Raw genomic sequence first — 21,999 nt, forward strand, 5'->3', positions numbered from 1 at the left:
CTATAAATTCATTCAGATGCAAGTGGAAGAATTGAAACTTTTTTCATTTGTTTTTTGGGGTTTTTTGTGGGTTTTGTTTGTTGGTTGGTTTTTGGGGTTTTTTTTAGACTTGATCCTACCTGGCCAAGAACTCATGGACAGACACTCAACACAGTCTCAAACAACATCCCGCATCTAACCCTATAGTCAATGCTCCCTCTTCCAATGCTATTTATTTGCATAATTTATTTTCCTTTTTTACTTTCTGATTTACCTTCTGGCAGGACATTGGCACTACATTAGCTGGTTTGATTTGTGTTGAGAATTAATTTTTGCTGAACTTTTCAGTTACAGCAGGACATCACTAGCAGATAAGCTGTTCTGGCATTAAGAAAATAACCTGGATCTTAATTTTTTTTTTTTTAAAAAAGGGAGAAAGCAGAGACATTTCCAAAATAAGGAAAACTAGCTGTCCACTTTGAATTTTTCTTATAATGCTGAGGATATCAGGTCAGAAATATTAAAGGCTATTTCAAAATAAAATGCAGTAGTAGAGTCCCAGAGGCCCAATAACAATATCCTTTCCCCATTGTCCTGACCTTGTTTGCTTGGAAACAAAGCACACAAATGATTCTGTCATTCCAGAAACTTTATAAACAGGCAATGCCTTGTTTGCCCATTCTTCCTACAGAGAGACACGACAGCGTAAACGTACTCAAAATCTGCTTGCATGCCTTGGAAAAAATAAAATAAAGGGCTGCCAAGCAATCCAGAAGCAACATGAGCTATGGGGATTACAGAGAAAACTCCTATTTTGGGGCCCAGCAACATTAGGGAATTGCTGCCATAAACATCATCCTTGCTCAATTATTTAACCTTGGTCATAATTAAGACAAAAATAAAATAGAAACACAACAACATTGCTCTCCCAACAATCCCAAAATTAATTTTACTACAAAAATTACTAATTGTCACCACTTACTATCCCAGAATGGCTCATATTTGATCACGCTAGCTACCACAACCGAGGTATAAAGCTATTTTAAGGACACACGGTTGCACATATTCATATTACCAAACAGGGTGTGTTGCAATTAAAAAAGAGTTTCAGTATTTAAAGACGCTGATCAAAGAGTAGGCGTGTGATGCAGTTGTTTATATGTTTCCAGGGAGACCTAAAAAGCTAGAAAACACCTGTTGGTTTTAAGAGGTTCCCATGGGAGTTTTTAAACATGGAGTTAGAAATTACACAAATGCCTCTGCGGTTTCTGAGTTTTGTTTCCTTTTGGCCCTGAAAATTTACAGAATCTGTAAACATACAGATTTAATACTTTTGAAAATTGATGAGCTACTGCTCAACTGCTGCAAATCCTTAAGCATCAAATTCTGACGTGCCAATAGTTCCCAGCAAATGCAGCACTTCTGATGCTTACACGCTGTATCATTTCTAACTAGTGATTTTACAAGCTGAAACCACCCAAAAAAGTTCCCCTTTCCTTCTACCCAACTATTCAAAACAATGTTTTGAAGCTACATTTATATTCCAGAGATACGATTCATCAATACATATAAAATCAATAAGGTATTGGAAATGAAAATAATTTTAAAACACCGATACTGCAAGGAATCTTTAAGGAAAGCATTATGCCCTTCTGACCTAATGAGATTAAAAAAAAAAAAAAAAACAAAACACTTAAATTATGAGAAAGATAAATGTACATAAAACACAAACACTAATGAGCTGGTCCCACCTGCCTTTGGTCCGGGGAAGAGGGGACTCCCCTACGCTCCTGCTTTGCCGTTGACGGGATGAAACAAATCGGTGCTGAACTTGGGCATTTTTCCCCTCGAGCTCTGTCGCTTCTGTCCCAGAGGAAAATTCCAGTTTCTGTGCAGAGCTAAAGCTCGCCGTCAGCCCCTCGGATCGGACCGTGAATAGCCGCAGTGTTCGGCGCTGTGGGATGAGCGAGCTCCAGAGCCCAACACAAAGGGGATTTGTGGTTCCTCAAGCCAGGCTGGAGCAGCAGCCTAACTAGACATCAACAGATGTGCTTCTATCACCTCCGGTGAAAAAAATAATCAAAAGAAATACAATATTTTCTTTAAAATGTCAGCTTTCTTCATTTCGTTCTTGTATTTTGAAACAACTTTCAGTAGCTACCATCAAAGTATCTCGAAATGAAAGGCAATCGGGAAATGTGCTTACCTAAGTGACAGCTACACCTCAGCCAGATTCCATTCATTAAAAATAAATGAGGGCAGATCTTGCTAGAAAAAACATTTTTATGACAAAGTCGTTAACGCACGTAAGGATACATTGGCAAGGTGTGCAGGCTGAGAGAGTTGGGGTGTTCGGCCTGGAGAAGAGAAGCTCCGGGGCGACCTTATTGTGGCCTTTCTGTACTTAAGAGGGGCTGATAAAGATGAGGACAGACTTTTTAGCAGGGCCTGTAGTGATAGGACAAGGGGTGATGGGTTTAAACTAAAGGAGGGGAGATTCGGGCTGGACATGAGGAAGAAATTGTTGGCCCTGAGGGTGGTGAGAGCCTGGCCCGGGTTGGCCAGAGAGGTGGTGGATGAACCATCCCTGGAGACATCCCAGGCCAGGCCGGACGGGGCTCTGAGCAACCTGAGCTGGTGCAGATGTCCCTGCTCATGGCAGGGGGGGCACTGGGGGAGCTGGGAACGTCCCTTCCAACCCAAACCATGCTATGATTCTTTGGATTCAGGTTTTCCTTACTCAAAGCAGAAACAGGCAAGCCCACCGCCCTTACCAGCTCCAGCTTCTGCCCCGCACACGGTTGTACTGAGAAGGTGATGACCAGCAGAGCCAGGAACCCACGAGCCCACTTCTGCCTTTCAAACCTTGCCCTTTCGGTGAGTTTTTCGTCACCTCACCCATCTGCCACTCAACCCGAACATCACCACGACCTTCTCTCAAATTTACAATTCTCCATTGTCTTTATCTTGGCTTTCCCCAACCAGCTCTGTTTCCTGACACAAGCCACCTCCACCTCTGCAAACTAAACATCAACAGGCTGCAGTTTCACTTCAAATCTTAAAATCACACCTTATTCCCCTTCAAACTTTGTCTACCAATATTTTATCAGGTTATCATCGTTATTCGTATACAAGAAATAATAAATTAAAAATATTTCAGTCTATTTGTCTTGTTCTGTTTGCTCTGGTAAGTTTCTTTTAGCTGCAAGAATCAAACCCTATATATGTATAGACACAAATAGATATATAAAACACTACCCGACACTGGAACTGGCCCAGTTAATCTCCCCAGGCTTCCTTCAACAGAGTGAGGGGCAAGGTGGGCCAAGTGTCTCGAGACAAGAAGTGCCCACGCACAGAGCAGAAGCCCACAGGTCGTCTGAATTATCCCCGCAGAGGATCCTCTCTAACAACTCAAGACAGAGCTCAAGTAAACCAGCCTGCTAGTTGAGGGGTACAGTGCTGGGGAGCACACTTACCCAAATGTATAAACTGGGAAATACAGGTTTTCAAATTTCTGGTAATATTAAAACAGCAACGTGCCTAGGTTCCTAGCAGCTTTAATTACATGATATTCACGAATAATTTGCTTTTGAAAACACACAAATACATTACATTAATCTTGGAAAAAACACAGTATTATTAATATCTTATTTATACACAGTATATACGTAAGGCTGGTAAGTGTACTACCAGGAGCATGCCTCATACATAGACACAACAGTTTGAAAGTTTACCCAACCAGCGAGTTTCCATTCTGATCACGGCAAAAGCAACCACATTAAAATACAGTCAGCGTGAATACACATTTCTTATACACATAAATTCAGCGTTCTGTGTATGCAAACACCAAATGGCCATCGCGAGGCAGCCCGAGGGCCCATCCTGCTCTGCCAGCAGGCAGGGGCACAGCCTCCTTCCACCATCCCAGCAGCAGCTGAACCTGCTCCCAAACACAGAGAAACAGCACAAATTCACCCCACGTACCCCGTGAGAGGACTGTTTCTCTGGGGGCTGCAGAGCATACCTCGTTCTCCTTGATAACAGAATAATCTAGCTACTAGAAGACAGAATATCCCAGCTCCAAGTTGAACTCTGATGCTCTGTGTGCGCGGAACCGCAATACATCACCTGTTCTCCACTGAACTTCAATTTGTCCATCTAATTAATATGGGAGCACAGGAACATAAGCATTAAAGTACCACCAAAGGGGCACATCACTCTTTGTAGGACAAACCAAGGTTTGGTTTTGGTTTGGTTGGTTGGTTTTAATGTTTTCAAAAGTAAAATACACTGCAAACATTTTCTATAAGTCTACTTTTTCTAAAAGGAAGTGTCTTCAAAGTGATGCCACCGCAAATTTTATTACACTAACAGATCTCTATTAACACATCGCACCGGTCTGCTGTTGACCTTGAATCATCAGCCAGTTTCTTGGCCACCTACAGCGAGCCGTAAATGAGGATACGTTATTTTCTCTAATAGAGCCCAGACACTTGAAAACCACTTGAACCACATCAGGCCCTTACTTTGTGTTTGCTACAAAGACGATGTTTCCGTTATCAGCCACGCGACGGTTATTACGGGGTTCAGCACTAAGGGTGAAAGCCCAAGGATGAGGACGAGAACACAGATATTCGCTTCCAGGCACGTATTTTGGGGAAGTAACTGTCATGCATCCGAGTCACCGACAGCTTCAGTAACATAATTTACAAGCAGCTTAATAAAAAGCAAACCCGGCGTGTTCAATCAGCGATGAGGATATTAACAACTTGGATGCAACGAGGGTCGAGAGCAGCGGGTCGGAGCGTTGGCAGAGCTCCTGCGGGACAGCCGCGCATCAACGCCGTCAAAAACATCACAGCACGTTGAGCAACACGTTAAGTGAATAAGCAGAAATCCACCAACTTTTCAACGTGCCTTTGCATAATAACATCACAATATCTTTTAGGGGGTTGGGTTTGTTGGGTTTTTTTGGGTGCTCAGTCCTTATCTACTAATCTCTTTCACATCAGTTTTAGCAGCTGTAATGTCTATATTCCTGATGTTGGTTTTGCTTAAAAAAAACTGGCGAAAAAAAGATCCTGCAGTGAGTGAGGATAAGACGCTAAAAGCCGCCCAAGGCAGTGTTGGATAGAGATGGGGCTGTGTAACAGCGCAGGACAGCAGCACAGTTCACGCTCAGCTCTAAGAAAAGAGCAGAGCCTGGGGGTTTTGAAGGACACTATGTTTAGCGAAAGTCATTAAACTTAAGAGTTTGAAACTTATATACATTCAGGTATGAAGGCAGAAACAACAAAAAAGCCTATAACACCCCTCTGAAGGCGGGTACGCAGCTGTGAACGCATTTCTTGCTGAAAAACTGACAAAACCTTGCTTTTCTCCCCCCGGCCCCTTGACAGCTGGGCATATTTCTGCAAAGCGCCGTCCGGCGGGATAGTTCCTTCCTTTCCCACGCTCGGGAGCCGGTTCCGATTACAGCTCCCGCGATGGCAGCGTCCCACGGGGCCACGGCCCTCGGAACGGGGCGTCCTGGGGACAACGGCTCAAGGATGCTCCGTCCCCAAATCGCGCCGTGTCCTTTTAAAGGGGCTGAACAGTTTGGAGGGGACAGATCTCAGCAGAACAGAGCCAGGCTGGATGGGAACAGTGGATTCTTATTTATCCACCTTCCAAGAAGTCCAAGATGAGCTTCATCTCCAAAAGCACAGAGTCGCCTGAGGGTCCCACCTTGCACCATCTCGAAAACCAAAAGACTTTTCTTCTTTAACTCCTATTTCAATAGAAGTACACGATGCAAAGCTGTTCTTCAAGAACATCTTCACCACCAAAGCATCCTGCATAGTATAAATTACTTTAAATTTTAGTACTGAATGGGTTACAGGGGCAGGCTGGAGACAAACCAGCAGCGATTCCCAGGCTCTGTGCTCTCACCCCTGGGTTTCAGTTCTCTTCTACAAAATCCTCAAAGAGGAACAGAAGGTATCTCCACTTCCTGCAGAGGCTGAGAGCTATGAAAATATCAATTGCAGCCAAATATCAGTCAGAAAGGTCAATGCCTCAAAGAAGTTGGTATATTATCAGGGAATGGTACGGCATAAACTGTTTCAAACTTTGCCAGCGGTACTTTCATGCTGTTTTTTTCTCCTTCTAAGATGCAGAAGATGCCACGGAGGCTCAGTCACTGCAGGATCTTTTTTTCGCCAGTTTTTTTTAAGCAAAACCAACATCGGGAATACAGACATTACAGCTGCTAAAACTGACGTGAAAGAGATTACTAGGTAAGGACCGAGCACCCAAAAAAACCCAACACACCCAACCTCCTAAAAGATATTGTGCATAATTAACCTGCTAAGATTTATTATATTTAAATATAACATTACTGGAGGAAAAAGCAACGTGTGGACCCACAGGTGAGACAGCGGCAGCCTGGCAGATCTGAGCCTGCAGAGGAAACTGCACACAGAGCTACACTAAACTTACAACCTCTTCTGCAAGGCATTAAGCTTCCGTTTCAAAGAATAAACTGCTAACCAAAGGTCTTCGAAAATGTAAAACACTGTTTAAAGAGTGTTATTCAAGTTGTTCAAGTTTCTTCCTCTGAAGATACTGGTAAATGAGGCCAAAAAGGGCAAATAGTTTGATCTAGTTGAGCGATCCTCAAGCTTTTTCAGTACAAATTACAGCTCACACCTACATGTAACTTTTAAATGACTCCTGCAGTTTGCCAGTCAAAGATATTTAAAAAAAGGACAAAGTGAAGAACCTGACTGCCAAGAGCTCTCGTGCACATCATTCTGTATCCCAGGTCAAGCCATGGTCTGCTCAGGTGAAACAGAATCAGAGCAAGTCTCCTGGAAAAATCACACATTATAACAGTACCAATTATCCCAACACCACATCTTCCCAAGTTTGTTTCTAATAGATTAGACTAAGTAATGCAAATAGGTCATTATTTAAATATAGTTCCCTGTTTCCACCTTTTCCTTTCCTCCTTGCCTTCCCAGAAATAATTAAGTCATTAAAACTTCCTCTCCCGCCAGCTCTGCCGGGAAACGGAGAAGTGCTGGAGGTGGGAGGTCAGCGGGTGAAAAACAGATTAGAATTAAGTGTTGTGTTGGTGGCCTTGATATGTACCCTCAGCCGAGTTTGTAACTTGGCTTTTCGAGATGGATCAGCACACGCGTAATTTAAAAGCAATTTGAAGCAGCAAGCTAGGTGGTTTGCCTTGAAATGAATGAGCTTTTGACAACTGCAAACAAAATGATAACGTGAATCCATTTAAACTCATCCGTGTATTTAACAGGAAAAGCATATATCATTTTAACTTGGTTTTACAAAGGCTTTTCTTCTGTAACATGAAAGCTGGTTTACCACGATCTTGCTCTCAGTAGCAATTTGCAAACTTTGCCCAATTGTATAAGATCAGTAGGAAGACAGGTAGCAGAAAAATTAATCGTGTTGCGTAATTAAAGTGACATTGTGCAGTACGATCAAATGCATTAACGAAACTCAGATGTAAATTAAAAAAACCTCGGAGAGTACGAGACATCTAAACCTGTAGAACACAGGATACAAACGTGATTCATTGCTTGCTTAAATCAATAGCCTACTACTACTCAAGCAATATACAGAATATTTCAGCAGAAACTAAGGCTAGGAATGCAAAGAAAAATAACAATCAAAGGATGAAAAACAAAGACAACATGGTTAAATGGCAAAAACCAATAAAAATTAAGTACACTTTGAAAGTCTAAAACTTGCAACTGAAGCACACTGGGAGCAAGAGACCAGCCAGGCAAGTCTGACGAGGAAGGACCTTCATAAATAACGGCAAATTCTCTGCAGATTTTACACACAGATGTGCTTACAAATTGCCACATCACATCAAAACTAAATTAAAAGACAGAAAGGCTGGCTTAAAAGTGAATTGCGTGTCAAAGAAGCAAATTAAAATGCATCCCACGTAGCAGTGAAAACTGCTCTGAAGCTGAAGAACTACAGCTCTTGGTAAAGAAACATTTACAGATCCTTTATCAAATATACTGATGACAAGAGGGTCTTCAACCACAAATTCTTATTGTTGGCTTGTAGTTGTGATTACATGGGCTTTCTCTCCTTGGTCAAGTTATACTTCGTTGCTGACAAAGATTTTCATTCAAAGAACCAAGGGATGTAACAAATTACGTGAGCAAATGCCAAGATACATGAAGACGTATCAGGAACCTCATAGGAGCACGGTTCCACCCTTGGGAATACATGGGACACCAACAGACCATGGGGACCATGACCTTCAGGTGGCAAGAGCACAGGCCAGGGAGGTACTAGCTCTATACAAACAACCAAACTATCTTGTCCTCATTACACTATGTCCACAGGAAAATTCTATTTGAAAGCATCATGCTCCCACAATTCATCTCCGTCCAGTTACACTGGCCGATAATCCAAATTACTCTGCTAGTCTTCAGTCAGTCCCTTGGAAGGGGCATCATCATGAACTACAGCAGAGCTCTATTAAGCTAAGCTTTCTTTAGACGTTATTCCAGATGAAAGAGATATTGATTTTACTGAAGAGGAAGAAAACTCAAGAGCCACAACGATTAAAGAAACACTCAACCACCAGGAAACCCCAAACCAAGTGGTCTCAAAAGAGCGAGATCTTGTCCTGAATGTGGAATTGAATATTTCATTCTGAATTATCCCCTAGTGCCTCCAGAGCAACAAAACCAAGAAGTGGCAGAATTCTTAATTCATCTGACTCCCTTGCTGTGGTAGAAAAGTTTATCCTCCAGCCTATCTAATTATTTTGTCCTGATCTTTTTAAGCGACAGGAATAACAAAATTTTCACTTGTTTCCCTTGTAAATCTTCTGTTACTTCCTTATTTGCTTTTTCTTAAAAATTCACAGTACTATTGACCCAAAGCCTTTTTGAGGCTGAATTCTTCCTGGTGATTCTTGATGTCGCTGCATCTTGGGTATGTGTTGCCTTCTAAAAACAGTAATTGATGCAGCTTCATCCATCCTGACCCTCCTGCCTCTTCTCAACAGCAATAACCCAAAAACTGCCACTTCAATCGCCTTTTTTTTCTTCTCCTCCCACTTTGTATCTCATCTCACCTCTACCTGATTTACAGTTTTGTATTTTGGTTTTACCTGCTTGGATCTCTCATTCTTACCAAAAATTATTACTTTACATTAGAAAATCTCCAATAATTAAGTTTTCAGGACTGAGCACTTTTTCCTTCTTACAGCGGGGAAAAAGGGGATAGAAAACCCCACAACTGAGTCGTGCCACATTTTTCCAGCGACAACAAGCTGTCATTGCAAGCAATAAACTACCCCAATAATTTCTTTCCGGTTTTATTTCTTCCCTGCGCCAGGAAACACCTTTGCACGCAGATCCATCGCCTCTGCGTGGGCAGCTTTTTAATCTGCCACCACCACAGTGAGTCACCCGCCGGGAGCCAAAGGAAAAAAGGGCATTTTTAGGGCATCGCTGTTCGACAGATGTACTCCAGGACAAGGAGGATAGAAAAAAAAGCAGCTTTTAATGCCACACTTGTTCAGGGAGCTGTTGCGCTGGAGATAATCAGTTGGCCGGCTTACTTAGGAAGATAAATCGGAGCACACTGCAATCAAAATCCAGCCCAGCAGCATCAGCCTCTCCTATCAGCAAGAAAATCTCCCATCTATTCTTCCATTTCCCAAAGGCATCCTCTGCAGACAACGCCGAGGATTTTGGCAGGCAGGAGGATATCACTGATGGAATTATTACACCTGCAGTAAGTCGACTGAATTAAAATACTTCCATGTTGTGAAGAACTCAAAAATAAATCCTGTACAAATACTTCGATACATTGCTGCTGCTGAGTTTTGTCTAATCTCGGTCTTACCAGTATCTCATTTCAACACTTAGACAAGCTTTCCAGTCTGTTGTACGTATATATTTAAAAGATATCTACATTTCAGCAAAAAGTTTGGAATAAATACAGCCACTTTTTATTTTTAATATTAACTCTTAGAGCATTTGGGATTATACAATACACACTGTTATCAGGCAGGACGAAGAGTACACTGGGATGAAACCTCGTGCAGAGGGACACAGGCAATGAGGAAAAAAACCTAAAATTACAGATAAAAAGGATACAGAAAGCCTGAGCAGAGCAGCCTGGTGGCTACAGCCACTTTTAATTCAGCTTGAATTCTGCTGCATCACACCAAACATCAGTTAAAGCAATATCTGAATCATTCCCTAAGACAGCGCTCAACCCATCAAATGAATATCACATCCAGGGTACCCATAAACGATGCTCCACAAAGAATGTGTCATTCAGAACTCTTTAATAATGTATCCATTCAATTTACAACACTTTCGATTAGGGGGCACCAAATTATATTTTAGGTTACAGAGGGATCCTGCTTTCATTAATATTGTATCAAGAAATCAATAATGAAACGCCCGTCAAGAAACAAAGACCCACTCACCGCATCATCGCAACAGCAGCCCCAGGTTTGGCTCCTCTGCTGCTGCATCCCGGGCCGCGAGGATGCGGTGATGGGAAGTCACAGCATCCCAGTCTCAGTTTGCATACATTATTCACCTGGAACACCAGGTAGCACTGTTCTGACTACACTATTTATATATTAATTTTTTTTTTTAAAAAAAGTATGTCTTTGAAACGTGGCGTACATATTACATTCCATGGTAAACCATGGGCTTATCTCTAAATCCAATCATGAGGATTATAGTAACAAGCCTTCCATTTCAAACAAGCAGCAATTTCTTATGCCTCTCTCCATCTGCTTTGAGTAACCCTGACAAAACTCCTAAGAGTTACACGTTCCAGTACACTCAGATATCTAACTGCGCTCTGCAATCTCTCCAGCTCTGCTCCACGCAGACATCAGCCACCACCACCCAGCCGGTCCCTTCTTACATCAATGACCTTGTAGCAAAAACATCCGTTTTCTTGCCATCTGCTTTTGCTGAGAAATTTTCAAGGTATTTCCAGAGACAGTCATTCCCCTCAATGTTTCTATATAAAGACAGGTTTTTTCCCCTAAAGCATTTTCATTCATTCCCGATGGCCTTCAAGGGCTCTGATACAACCTTCAGACTCAGGATCTCCAGCTGATTTCAAGCCCTGCCATAAATTTAACGTGACAAGTATTTTGGAAATAAGGATTGAGATACAGTATCACATTTACACAATGACAGTATCATTCAAAGGAGGCACAAAGGTACATAATCCTCAGGTTCTCTGTATAACTGAACAACTTCTGCAGAACCTCCCACTCCTTGAGCGAGGAGGGTGGGCTGGGCTCACATCAGTAAGGCAAACATTCGCTATTCCTTTTTATCTTTTGATTTTTCATCCCACGCAGCATCCAGCACTTGCCTTGGCTGCTTTTTTATTCTTCACTACAGTACGAGTGACCTGCTCCGAAATCTCGCTGAACACATTTACAGGACATTTTCAAACGTGAAGTATACAAGCACTTTAACGTGTGTCGCTGACTTCTCAGAAAACACCAAGCAGAGCCGTGACAAGGCAGCATCGTGCCGTACATTTCCTACAGCTCTTGTTCACTTTGCAGCTTGTCAACCCATGTTCACCCATTTTTCTTCATGTAACCTCTTAAATGAAAAAGGTCACCAAGTACGCCGGTCAAAGTGCTCCTGTAACATGCTCTGAAACTAGTTCAGTCAATAATACGAGTGTGCAGCTTTGGCCCAATGGCTCAAAAAAAAAAAAAAAAAAAAAAAAATCAACTTATGGCCCAACTTGCCTTACAGAAGAATCAAAAAGTACATGAAAAGCACAGTGTGCAAGGGAGATTTTTCGCAAATAAACGTATTTACAAGTTCTGCTATAAAGCAGCACACATCAGTTAACCCCGTTAAACTGCACGACAGCTCTGCCCATCCTCTGCTTCAGCTTCACGAGGAAGAGGAAGGTCTTACACAGACCTCCAACCTGCAGAATCCTCAGACCATCATCTTTCAGGTTCCAATTACCTCAGCCCAGATGGTGCATCTCTGACATGGCCCAGGCTGTGTGATCCGGGAGCCAGAAATATAACGAAGGGCGGGTGAAGGAAAATAAGATCAAGAAAAAAAAAAAAACAACCAGGAATTCAAGGCAGTTCTGGCAGAGATCAGTTCTTAACTCATATAGATGTAAAAACCTGATTGAGCTACGTAACAGATAAACATATGAAGTGGAAAAGGGTAAAGAAAGCAGGATATAAAAGTGAACTAGGACCCAAATGTGCTAAAATGACCATCTCTGAACCTGCACATCACAGGCTGAGGATAAATTACTGTAGTCCAAACAGCAGCACCACGCTGATTCCAAGTACATAAAGATGTCTGGTTTTATTAAAGGTGTCAGGGGCATAGGAAGCTTTTAAATGAGGAATTCAGGTTTTACCTTTTACTTGGAAGAATATATTAAAAGCATTTAAGGAGTACAAAGTATGTTATTCAAAGCGTAGCAAGCAAGGATGGCTGGTGTAACACAGCTCCTACAGAATTCGTTTATTTGTAAGCAAAGACAGAGCAAATCAAGGCAATCAAACACTACACCCACACCATTTAGTTTCGCGCATTATTTTCTTCCCCTTATCGTACATTTCCAAAACAACCGATTTTCGATTTTGTTACTTGAGAAAAAACCCCACATTTTTAGCTTAGTTCCCTTCAGTCCCCCTAATGCAAAGCCCCCAGACGTGATATTTACATCCACACCAGCACATGCCCACTCACCTCTGAGCCCTCAGCCCGATGGTCCCTGCTTGTCCCACCTCCATCCTGACCCCCTGCCTTTATCAGGGCCACCACCCTCAGCACAAAGCAGAGGCAGCAAGACTCACAAGCCCTCGGTGCCATCGACAGCAATTAGAGATCGTTACCCCAATTAGGGACTCCTCAAGCCCCAACTTCCACTTCAGCAAGATGGGGCCAGTACCACCCAGACCACCTGTATCGTCCCACATCAAGGCTTACACGGTTTTATCTGTCGCTCAGCAGAGCAAACTTGGAACTTGCCTCCTGGATGAGGAGAATGCATTATACCCACATAAAAATCCCTTTTAAATGACATTGAGTTTCCAGCTGAATGTCATTAATTCTCATCAACATGCACAGAAGCAAAGATTGCCATGCACATAAGTATTTTTCAATTCTCAGCCTCTTTATTTCTGCTTTCCAATTTTTCTCATAGAGCCTATAATGTCTTAGGAAAAAAAAAAAAAGCTCAAGAAGCTATGTCTTTCCTTTTAACTCAGCAGTCTGTACCCCACATAAATCAGACACAGACAGTGGTTTAGAAGCTACGCAGCTGAATGCACAGCAAATCACCTCACCCTATGGAAATAAGCCACAAGCAGAGGAACCTCATAGAACAACTTTAAGAAATTAAGGCACACCCTTTGCCAATTAAAAACCGCTGTTCAATATCGCAGCAGATATCCATTAACCCTTTCTACAACCCACAATCAAAGCAAAAAAAATCCAACGGTGGGAAACAGTTAGAAGTTGTCTTTACGTTATCTTTGTGAGGTTTGTCATTATTTTCCCCAGTATTTTAAACAAACCCATACAGGTAGGGGAGAAAAACCACAATACCTTTGTTCTTGGAAGTAACAAATTTGATTTTTTCCATTAAACCCTCATCTGCTTTCTCCTTCACAGTCTGTATAAGGAAAATGCAAAGTTTTCCACCAGCTGCAGGACTTACACCTCCCTCCATACAACCAGGTGCTTTCCTTGTTTTTCTCTGGGACCACCAGAGAGCACAAAGGCAACACGGGCAGCAGCACCGACCCCGGTTCCTCTGGGCACTGTTGGCCACATGAACCGGCCAGCCAACATCTTCAGAATCCAATCAATGGCACAAATGGAACCGTGCGGCTTTTAGACAACACTAATCTTGTCCAAGGGAGGATAAAAGAGTTTCTACGTAGCCATGTCATCCCTCAGTTGTTGGTCCTGTCCATCTGAACGCTGCACATACCCACAGCCCTGGGATGAAAATGATGTGGACGTGCTGACAGGAAATAAATGGCTTTTTAGAGCTGAAGTTCACACACGGGGGCTGGAGAAGAGCCCGACAGCCGAGACACCGTGTTTCCCACTCGGGTGGCGGGGAGAGGAGTTAATGGGGTTGCCTGACACCGGGGCGCACAGCGCTCGGCTGTTCCCTCGGTCCCAAATTATCCCGCATCGCCCGAACCCCCAGCCTGGCGCGACATCCACCCCAGCGAGGAGGCACCGGCCGCCTCGCCTCGACAGGAGGGTCCCCGCTGCCCCCCGCGCTCCCACGGGAACGCGCCCATCCCTCCGCCTAATTACGGCGCTAATTCCCGAGGATGAGCATCCCGCGGAGAAAGGGACACGCGTGTCCCCGCCCGCCTCGGCGACACCTCCGGGCGGCAGCAAACGCAAACGCCGGTCGCTTCCCTTCCCGATGCGCACCCGGGGACGGCCCGGCCTCCCGCGGGGTGGCGGGGGCATCGCCCGGCCGCCCCTCCGCACCCGCGGACGGGGCTGCCCGGCACCTGCGCGGCCGCCGAGCAGCGTCCCCGCCGTCCGCCCCGGCAGCACCTGCCCCCGGCGCCGCAGCATCGCCTCGCCGGTCGCGCCCTCGTTCGCTCCGCGCTCCGCTCACCTCGCCGGCTCCGGCGGCGGCGGCTCCGCGGGCCCCTCGGCGCCCCCGCGCAGCGGCGGCGGGCGCGGGACGCCCAGGCGCTCTCCGGCCCGGGGCGGCGGGGAGAGGCGGCGGCAGCCAGGCAGGAAATTTCCCTTCGCCGCCTCCTCCTCCTCCTCCTCCTCCTCCTCCTCCTCCTCCTCCCCTCGGCGCCGCGGCGGCGGGTGCGGAGCCGCCTGGCGGACACCGGCCGCAGCCGCAGCGGCGGGGGAACCCCCGGCTCAACCCCCCCGGGCCCCCCTGCGCTCCGGCCGCAGCCGCAGCGGGAACCCCCGGGTTCAACTCCCCCGGGCTCAACCCCTCCCCGGGTTCAACCCCCCCGGGCTCCCCTGCGCTCCGGCCGGTGCTCAGTGAGCCGGGGCCGCCCGCCGGCAGAACTGCCTCCTGCGGGAAATTATCTGAGCTGCAGACGAGAAGTCGCTGTGAATATTGTGTCCAGTTCTGGGCCCCTCAGTTCCAGAAGGACAGGGAACTGCTGGAGAGAGTCCAGCGCAGAGCCACGAAGATGATGGAGTGGAGCATCTCTCTTACAAGGAAGCTGGGTCTCCTTAGCTTGGAGGAGACTGAGGGGTGACTTCATTCATGGTGATCAATATGGGAAGGGGGAGTGTCACAGGATGGAGCCAGGCTCTTCTGGGTGACAGCCAGTGACAGGACAAGGGGCAATGGGTGCAAACTGGAACACAGGAGGTTCCACTTAAATATGAGAAGAAACTTTTTCCCAGTGAAGTGCCAGAGCCTGGCCCAGGCTGCCCAGGGAGGTTGTGGAGTCTCCTTCTCTGCAGACATTCCAACCCGCCTGGACACCTTCTGTGTAACCTCATCTGGGTGTTCCTGCTCCGGCGGGGGGTTGCACTGGATGAGCTTTCGAGGTCCCTTCCAACCGCTGACATTCTGGGATTCTGCATGAGTTAACAGCGGAGTTTACAAGGGGGCTCCGGCTTCACGCTTGGGCACGATCACAACTACAACACCAGCCAAAATTTCAGAAGTCGGAGCTACCACCTGTGCGTGTTGGAAGTGGCTCGTTTCCTCCTGCGCTTCTCAGAGGCAAAGCTGAGGATGCGCAGGAGCACAAGGGATGGGTGTTTGACAGCGCCCAGTTCTCCTTGGGCAGCAGGTATGAGGTTGGGCATCCTCCTTTCCTGAGATCATCGGTGTGATGGAGCTTGGAGGGATCTGAGGGTCCTCTGTCAGGAGCTGGGGATGGGGCTGGAGCACAAGTCCTATGGGGAGCAGCTGAGGGAGCTGGGGGTTCAGCTGGAGAACAGGAGCTGGGGGGAGAACTTCTGATCTCTGACCTGCCTGAAAGGAGCTTGGAGCCAGGGGGGGTCGGGCTCTGCTCCCCGGGAACAAACGCCAGGAGCAGAGGAAACGGCCTCAAGTTGCGCCAGGGGAGGTTGAGGTTGGATCTGGGGAACAATTTCTTCCCCAAAGGGCTGTGGGGCATTGGAACAGGCTGCCCAGGGCAGTGCTGGAGTCACCATCCCTGGAGGGGTTGGACAGACACAGAGATGAGGTTCTTAGGGACACGGGTTAGACGTGGACATAACAGCGTTGGGTTAACGGTTGGACTCGATGATCTTAAAGGTCTTTTCCAACCAAAACAATTCTATTATCAAACAGCCTCCCTGGATCCTTCCCCTCTCTGCTCACCCCACCATTAACATGCTGCTGTGCCACCAGAGCTGGGCTGGAAGGGACCAGTCCGAGGCCTTTTGCACCCGCATCCCCCTCAGAGAAACCTCTGCAGCAGCTTGGGCTGCACGGGGCCAATGAATCAGGACGGTGAAACCCAGAATAGAAACGTCAGGCTGAAAAGTAGGCCAGGGAGGAGGGGATTACTGAAGGAAAGGCGAGAATCTTGCTTTATTTTGTCTCCAGTCCCTAGGACAGCACCTCCTGCAAAACAAGAAAATCCCCCTACAGAAGAAATCTCTCCTCCAGGAGAACCTCACGTATATGTTACTTTCCAAAACCCATACCCATGCACACCACATTTATTTTAAGTGTACCAAAGGATGTCGAGACAATTAGGGATCGTATGAAAAGATCATCAAAACAAAAATATTAGAACATCTGCGAGTATTTGTGTCTTCCGCAGAAAACTTAATCATAGCCTAATTATGTCCCTTTGGCATCGTGTTGACTAGGAAACAGCAATTTAGTAGAAAGCTGACATTTCCCAGCAGACGTGGGCAGAGCACCAGGAAGGCGTTTGATTTTAATGAACGTGTTTGCAGATCAAATGTCTGCAAGTCAGCAATTTTCTCGCTAGTAACTATTTTCAAGAAACTGTATATTAATTTAAATGACTGCTTATATCCAAGCAATGAAATAAATGGGAGTATTATACATGTTGGATAAAATTACCACATTAGTGCAGAAATTAAAAATACTATTATACTGAAGTTGTACAATAAAGAACCAAGGAAAATGCACGCCATAGTTATTAACACATTATTTAGGGGAAAAGAGATTTTCTGTAGATAAGGGGAATATCTAGAAAAATTGAAATAAAGTTATAAAAGAAACTTCATCCAGTCTTTCTTGCTCCAGCAGCCTATAGTCAAGTGTAACTATTTTACAACATGAGAAAAATTAAGCCTTGCTAATCCACATCAGCATTCCCAGCTCCACCTTCTTGCAGTCACATCCAGGATAGTTCTAAGCCTGGGTTTAAGAGCTGGAGCCAACAGGAGCGAGTGATCCTGAGACTGATTTTCTCTCCAGTTGCTGGCTAGAGAAAAACAACATCGTACGATGTCCTCTGAGATGGTGCTTCATCCCAAAAACGAGATTAGAGCTCCATGTGGTCTAGGAGCTGAAGAACGGAGCCTCTTTAAAGCCATTTTCAGCGCTCTCCAGATAAAGTCTGAACAGAATTTATGCTGTAAAGAAAGGGGAAAGGATGGAACATGAAACTGCTATGGGATTTGAAGCAATTTAGCTACATCGACAGAGCTTACTTGCTTCATCAGAAAATAAACGTAAGAAATTGGAAGACTGAAAAAACCGTAGCAAAAATAATAACGGGTAGATGCGTTTAAGCCCAGCAGAGCTTCAACACCGGTTTTTCTTTGTCCACCTCACAGCCCACTGGTCAATCTGTCTTTTCCCCTCTTCCCATCACAAATCAAACACGTTCTCAGCAATGTCAGCTCTTTGGCAACCGTTTCACCCTTGTTTCCCGTTTGCCGGAGGAGCTGCAGGATCTCCAACAGCTTCTGGCAGGACCCAGCGCTCACATCCCTGGTTTCACACCCTGGAAATAACGTTATTCCAGAAGAAATGGTGGAGACTTTCCCACGAATGATCACAGGCACTTTGCTGCTCTCTGTTACAAGAAGTTATCTTCTCTGCTTCAAGCTCAAGAAATATTTCGTAGGAAACAGGTGATATTTAAACACCAAAGATTTATTTGAGGTATTCCAGCGTGATAGTGAACCTGATAGCACCAAGTAAGATAAAATTATATTTTCTGTTTTCTGTGCAATGCCTGTAAACCCAAAAGACAATAACGTGTGGCCACGGCCTGGAGAGAAAGGAATTCAAGGAGGAGCATCTATAGTCTTATTAAAGTAGATGAAACCGAATATAATCCTACTGCTTTCCTTTCAAATATTTACCAGGCTTCCATACTTACTGAAAAATGGCCATTATACCCTTGGTAGCAGCATAGTAGATGTGTCTCTTTACTACAATTTGTGTTCCAGGATGTCAAACATAATGACAAAGTTAGAAAAATCAGAGGCAGCCCAGCAAATAAGCAATACGGACACACGACTTCTGTAACTGCAAATATATCTCAGCCTAAAAATATGGGAAAATCTCTTTAAACTATAGATAATTGGGCAAAAGTGTGAGAATATGTAGCATCCCAGCGGTAGCTAATTTGATGACTTCAAAGAGGTGGATGTCTAAGATGTTTCCATTTGGAATCTAAAATTATGAGTATCTAGGATTATAGTTAAGTATTCAAAACTACGTATCTTTATAGTTGTTACAGAAATTGCAATAAATCGAAGCCTGCCCTGCCAGCTCTTCTCTCCATTTCCACCTCCGGGGTTTGTTCTGTTATAAACATTACCAACCTTGATGCAGCTTCAAAGCCACATTTTATTAAATTGAAAAGACTGCAAAGGCTGTATTTTCTGCCTCTTACGGGGCCAGAAGGCTTTTTTTCCCCCCATCCTTCAATAAACTGCTTGACCACTCAACTTGCACTATTCAGTCATGAATGACAGCAGCTTTTTGACACCTAAGCACATTAATTTAAAGTTTTGCAAGTCATCTTCTGTGGTATCAAAAAAAAGATGCCCTCAGATATTTTCGAGGCTTTAATGGAGCTCAGCTGCTTTGGTAACTGCAGTTACTGAGCTTTGTGGTTAAAGAAAAATGGAAACCAGCTCCATGCTTTCAAAATTTGATTTTGAAATGTCGTTTTTTGCCTTTTTAAAAAAAAAAAAATTACCAGAATTGTTTATGCTGTTCTTTCCAAACCCTCCCAAGAATTTTACAACTTGGAAGTGGAGAGGAACAGGACGAGCGAGAAGTCAGACGCTCCGTGAGCTGCTACCGAGGTATCGGGTCTCCTCCACCTGCTGCGGCATCTGTTGTGTGAGAGGTTTTAGAAGCCAGACTTTCCAGTGGAAGAATTAATTTCTTAATCCCAAAATCTTTGAGAAAAGGCGATTTCAAGGGCTTCCCCTGCAGCCACCAGATGAGGCAAGAGGTGTTCCCATTTGGGCAAGGACTTCTCATGGCGAGCGGAGTAGATGTTGAACGTGGCCTTTCCTCCTCTACCAAGTTCTCAGCCAAGAAGATGTCATCACTTACTTGGAAGAAACCCAAACACTTAAAACACGTTTGGTTTTGTTTGTTGCCTTTTTTCCCCCCCCTCAATAGTGCTGTAAAAAAGGTCAGAGCAAGAGAAGAACGAAATCAGATGGAATCTTACAATTCTACCACGCAACGTGTGGATACACAGAAACGGTTGTGATCACATCCCTCTCACTTGCCCAAACAGTTGTTGCAATAATTTTGCAGTTCAGTTGAGCTTCAAATTTTTCATCTCTAGCTACAAAAAAATTCATGACGCTTTATCTGATTTCCCTCACTCAGCTGAAAAAGCATAAACAAATCCCTATTTCTGTCACCCCTCAGAATGCTGGCTGCAAAGCGACCAGAGACAAAAATCAATCTCATTCTCAGTATTCTATAGTACATTTATAATAATTTGCTTCAATTAAAATTCGTGCATGTTAGAAGAGGTGGAGGCACCGTTGGTAACGCATGGCCCGATCCTGCACGCCCACCTGCCTTGTGCCGAGCTTTATTGATTCTTTTTGGGGCCAAGCTCAGCTTAAGGATCTTTCCATCTCAGATGCTGAGCTCCTCTGCAATTAGATGTGAAAAATGGGAAATAAAATGATGTGAAACTTTTGTGTAATGTACAAGGGTGTACCATGTGTCTAAGGAAAATCACAAATATTAGCGTGACTGCCCACCAACCACACTGCTAAATCGTCTTGCCACCTGTCGACTGTTTGTTAAAATGATTTTAGCTAAATATGGAAGTTTTTAAACCACCAGTAACCCTAAATACGGAAGTTTTTAAACGACCGGTAACCCTAAATACGGAAGTTTTTAATCCACTGGTAACCGTCACTAAACTTTTTGGTTGTAGGAGAAGAGAAAATTTCCAATGGCTTCACCTTGAGCGCATTTACCTGTGAGCGAGCCCTGGGACCCTGCCTGCCACTGTTGGGAGATGGTGACATCCCTTGGGAGATGGTGACATCCCTCGGGAGCTGTGGGCAAGGCAACAAATCACCATATGATTTTTTTTTTCCTATGTAAGAATGCGTTTGTACCATAGAAAAATAAATGTATATGAAATATCTGCAAAGAAAAGCTTTCATTTTCAATTTTTTTTCATATCTGATTGCTTAAAGCAAACTGGTTTGTACGTAAACAGAAGAGAAATACTCACATAGTCTCCCTTTAAAAATACAGGGAATTTTTATTTTATATAGCAAAGGATCTCTCTGCTGTCCATCTGATTCATAATTAACTACTGTAATTTTTCTGTTTGTTGTGCAGGGCTGAGTCTGTGTTAGGTGGGGTAGAGTCAGTGAGATGCTGATCGGGAAATATTTTCTCTGACTCGGAGGAAACCAACCTCTTTTCTCCCTAGTGATGAGGTCTGTCATGTCAAACTGCAATTTTCATTACAAATTATATGATACTTCTTAGGTAGCTGTAAGAAAAAAAAGTTAAGGAATCGTATTGTTGGCAGACAATATATTAACTTCAAGGTGACAGAGAAGAATAAGGCAAATTATAGTCTCATTTATAGCACAATTCCCCCAGCCTCAGGAGAATTTCAACTATTTGAGCCACAAAAATTTGAGCTGAGTCACTGAAAACTAAATATAATAAGGTTGCTTAGAAAGGATCTGCAGGCTATCCACTAGTCTTTGTTATTTAGCGCTTTTTTTTTTCCTTTTTAACTTTTTTTTTCACTCTGTTCATGTAAATTTGGTTCTCTCAGGTCCGCCAAAGGAGGATCACTGAGCAGCAGCTGAAAATTTGTTCCCTCAGAGTTAGTACCAAAACAAACATAAATTATTAAACATACAGATTTAAAATATATTTCATAGGGGATAAGTAGCACAGCTTTTTTATCTGAGTTTATTAAATAACCTTGGACTATAAATACTTGGACTATGCTCTTTGTATGCAACTAAATGAATAGAACTATGGGATTAATAAACCTGTAGAGGTGTATCAGTCCAACAAAGTTTACCCATATTGCTATGGTTAAAATTTAACTGAAGTACTGGATAGAAAATGAGAGGCAGGTCTTTTGTTTCTTATTTCTTTACAAGGGCTGAAAAGCTTCCCTGTGCTCTTCAGTGCCTAAATCATATACTGACTTCTGCTATGTTAAGTACATATATGACCGTATAAATTATGAATAAAATGAATAAATTCTTAAAAGTAGTATCAAAAGTATCATTAAAGCCCCATATAATTTGAAAAAAAAAATGCACAAGACTATATCATATAAAAGCCCAGTTGTACATCTCAAAAATCGAAGATATTGATTTCAAATGTGATTACTGCTTTAAAGTTTTGAATCAAGAAATTGTAAGACTGGAATTATTAGAGCATAATATCACTGTGTTACAAAATAGGTATTTTCTCCCCCAAACAATGTCTTTACAGGACAAGCCAGTTGAGCTTCAGGAAGTCAGCTCAACAGGTTTATATGTAGCAGCACTGTTAAAAGAGACAGTTCTC

The 21,999-nt window shown here is 44.0% G+C and overlaps 1 protein-coding gene across 2 annotated transcripts in view; it reads right to left on the bottom strand.

Annotated features, from left to right (window-relative positions):
* Nucleotides 1–14,694, bottom strand: part of PTPRE (protein tyrosine phosphatase receptor type E) — a 97,963-nt gene extending 83,269 nt beyond the window's left edge. The window contains exon 1 of one of the 2 annotated variants that reach the window (XM_065638440.1): nucleotides 14,653–14,694. The gene's annotated coding sequence lies outside the window, so the exon portion shown is untranslated. Of the gene's footprint in view, nucleotides 1–1,730; nucleotides 1,783–14,652 lie in introns of those variants that run through there. The other variant, XM_065638441.1, reaches the window with a different exon arrangement.
* Between the last annotated feature and the right edge of the window lie 7,305 nt (nucleotides 14,695–21,999).

Source organism: Caloenas nicobarica, chromosome 7 (assembly GCF_036013445.1).
Source record: "Caloenas nicobarica isolate bCalNic1 chromosome 7, bCalNic1.hap1, whole genome shotgun sequence".
In the NCBI taxonomy this organism is placed as follows: Eukaryota; Metazoa; Chordata; class Aves; order Columbiformes; family Columbidae; genus Caloenas; species Caloenas nicobarica.